Consider the following 3,922-nt stretch of genomic DNA (forward strand, 5'->3'; position numbering starts at 1 on the left):
TGACAGATCAGAGAGTATTAGAATGTTGCATGGATGACTGTGACCAGAGGATCATGGATTTGTTCAGAAATCATGTAGTCCAAAACACTCCTTTTACAGATGAAGAAACCGAAGTCCAACATAGTTAAGCTATACACAAAGTCCCACAGCTGGTAAGTAGAAAAGATAGTATTCCATCCCACATTTTTTGGCTACATGCCCTTTCTATCAAATCATTCTGATTTACTACTGTTTGTTTCATGAAGAAATGCATGTGGTTGGGAAGATGAAGTCAGGAACTCAAGGCAACAGGAAATTCCTTAGGTAAATCTTTTCATTTGAATGACATTTTTTTGTCTTTTAAAATTTTATGATTTGAGTTTTGGGGGAGAAATATTTTGTTGGATAATGTCTTAGACTAACAGACATACATGTGCAGTATAGTTTACAGGAGAGTCTTGAATTGTGATATTGAAATTGTTTTTATGTACAGTAGAAACCCTTGAATCCATAGGTACTGTAAGTGAAGACAAAGAAAACAACAGTTTGGGTAATAAATAATGAAGTTCCCAGAGGTAGTTGCTCCTCAGGGAAACTAATCTGGTTTGTTCTTCCATACAATTATCTTCCAGACTTTTGTCTTTAGAGAGATACAGAAAAGATCAAATGTTCTATTTCCAGAAATGAAGATTATGATCTTGTGATTTTTTGACTTTAAGTAGACCCTGAAAATGGGAATGTTTTAGGTCACTTTAAGCTTTGGCTCTGCTCAGTAGTGCCTGATTATGGTTACTGTGGCAATAGCTCTCAGGTTCCCATGGTATCTGTGCCATGGGTAGTATTAAAATGTTGTTGGTTTGTTTTTGGCAGACCTGAGACTTCATTGGTATAGGGAACTTCTGGTGAGGAGCCAAAGCAAACGAGCAAATATTTTTGCAACTTAGAGTCTTAGAGAAATTCCTGGTGGCATTGATAGGTTAAATGACTTGCTTAGAGTTACATAGACAGCACTTACCAGAGGCAGATCTTGATCTCAGCTCTTCCTGAGTCAGAGACCATCTCTCTGCCCACTATGCCATGCTTCTGCTGAGATGCAGACAAATAGTGTGAAATATATATATACATATATATATATGGTACGGCAACATGAAGGTTTTTTGTTGGTTTTGGTTTTGGTTTTACTATCTTAGCATTAAGGGGAAGCAAAAGACTTGATTATTGAAGTATTTCGTATTTATTAATTTCTTGTTGACTCTCTACAATACTCTCTCCACAGTGGACATTCCTAACCTTCTCTCTCCCTAAAGCCCCCACCCCCAGCTTGAACGACCTCACCATAATGCACAGAACTTTATTGTATAAGAAATTCATTTGCTGGGGACAGAGCCAAGATGGTAGAGTAGAAACAGGACTTCCAGGCTGCTCCTGCTTCCACCTCCTGCAATACATGTAAAATGACTCTAAACAAACTTTCGAGAAGTCCATTTGCTGTGAGCTCATTAATCATCTCTCACCTTTACGCAACATATGTCTGCATCTAGGACTTTCCTCTCATCTTCTCCTCTAGTTCCAGGCAATGCACTGCTTTCTCTAAACCTCACCATTCCACCTGTGCTCCTTTTCCCTTCTTTTATAATATTGTAAAATGTTCTCAATAATGTAAAATATTCCCCATCTTTTACAAAATATTTTACAATATTCCCTTTCTTTCTAGTATTTCCAGCCTCTTCCTCTCCATGAATTAAATCCCTTTTCTTCTGTCTTCAAACATTCATTTATTTAAAAAAATATATTTAGTGCTTTTTATATGCATTAAGAAAAGTTGGGGCGGCCAGGTAGCACAGCGAGTAAGAGTACCTGCCCCAGAGTTGGGATAATCTGGGGGATAGAATCTGGGTTCAGACACTTAGCATCCACCCAGAAACACCTGGCCATGTAACCTTGAGCAAGTTACTTAACCCCAATTGCTTCGGGGCAGCCATGTGGCTCATGAAGTAAGAGCACTGGCCCCAGTGTTGGGATGACCTGGGGGATCCAATCCGGGCTCAGATACTTAGAACCACACCCAGAAATAACTGGCTATGTAACCTTGAGCAAATTACTTAACCCCAATTGCTTAAAAAAAAGAGAGAGAAAAACGAATATACATGTCTTCTATTTTGCCCTTTGGGGCAGCTAAGTGGTGCAGTGGATAAAGTGCTAAAAGTGACACTGGGCAAATTGCCTAACCTCTTTCTGCCTCAGTTTTTTCAATTGCAAAATGGGGATAATAATAGTACTTACTTCCCAGGATTAAATGGAAGATCAAATGAGATCTTATTTGTAAAAGCACTGAGCACAGTGCCTGGAACATAGCAAGTACTTAATAAATGCTTTTTTCCCTTTCCCTCCTTCCCACCTCTGCGATTTTGAAAAAAGTTTCCTTGACCCTGCTATCCCCTCTAGTTACCGTTGTATTTCTCTCCTTTGTTTCAGTGCTAAACCTTTTGAATAAATGGTCTATACCAGAGGTGTTCAAACATGTGGCCCAAGGGCTACATGTAACTCACAAGACTCCTGAGTTAGCAGGAACCAGATTAAAATGTAATTGGGAAATATTCATCAAAATAAATTAAAACACAATGAAACATAGGTAATATCATATTTCAAGACTAAGTCAATATGTGCTCCACAGGGATTGTTAGGTATGGATTAGTGTCCCCATTTCTATTTGAGTTTGAAGCCACTAGTCTATTCTTGCTCTTACAGAAACTGTAGTCTCAAGGATTGCCCTTTCTCCCTCCTCCCCCCCCCCCCAATTGTCAATGTTAACATGGCTTTCTCAGTCATTATTCTCTTCAGTGTTTGTACTTTGATTTTTTAATTTGAAAATCCCTATGTGTTTTTTTTTTCCAAAATGTAACTTGGTTTATTCTTTTAAAAATACACTTAAACTGAAATATTTTATTTTTAACATTTTCCACAGTATCCCTCTCTTTGTCTCACCCAGTGAGCTACCCCTTATAATAAAAAATTTAAAAAGAAAGAAAAAAAAGAGTTGGCAAAACTAACCAAAATACTAAAAAAATCCTCATATCAGGTACAGTGTACTACACCTGACAATTTGATTTTGTTGATCACCTTCTCCTTCTAGAACTATTTCCTCCTTGGCTTCCACTTTCCCAGTCAGTTGATTAGTTAAAAAGCATTTCTGAAGCATGTACTATATCCCAAGCACTATTAGTTTCTTATTTTTTGGCTCTTGTGATCTTTCTCTGTCACCTTTCCTATTGTGTTCTAAATTGTAGATCTTCTTCATACATGAATGGTTGGTTCTCTGATTTTTCTTTCTCTGTACTCTCTACCTAGGAGATCTCATCTACTTTCATGATTTCAATTATTACTTCTATGCAAATGACTTTCAAAACTACATCTGTCTCTGAAACTTCTCACCTGATCTCCAAGTAGCTTATTTCCACCGAATGAGCAATTCTATTGGGATATTCCATTAACTCAAAATTAGCAAGTCCAAAAGTTAACTCATCAACACCTCCCCAAACCTTTTACTTTTTATAATTTCCCCATTTCCATTAATGATGGCAGTGCTATTCTCTGAGTCATTGAGTCTCAAAACTTTGAAGTAATGTTCAACTCATTCCTCCTCTTCTTTTTGAGCATTCAATTTATTCCACTCCTTCACTTTGAATTTTTGTGAATCTTTATTCTTTAGATGTGTTTCTTGTAAAATAACAAAATGTTGGATTTTTTTCTTAGCTATTTTGTAATCATTTGCTTTTTATTAGTTAATTCAATCCATTAGCATTCAAACTTATAACTGTCATTTGCTTGTTCATCAATTAGATCCTGGCATATTCTCCTCTTCAATTTTTTAAAATCACTATTAAGTTCTGTACTAACTACTTTGGTTTTTGCTTTAGTTTTTGTAGCAATTCAATATAACTTC

The sequence above is a fragment of the Petaurus breviceps genome, unplaced genomic scaffold (assembly GCF_028583685.1).
Source record: "Petaurus breviceps papuanus isolate PSGF00001 unplaced genomic scaffold, PetGlider_PUasm1.0 91133, whole genome shotgun sequence".
NCBI classification, from domain to species: domain Eukaryota; kingdom Metazoa; phylum Chordata; class Mammalia; order Diprotodontia; family Petauridae; genus Petaurus; species Petaurus breviceps.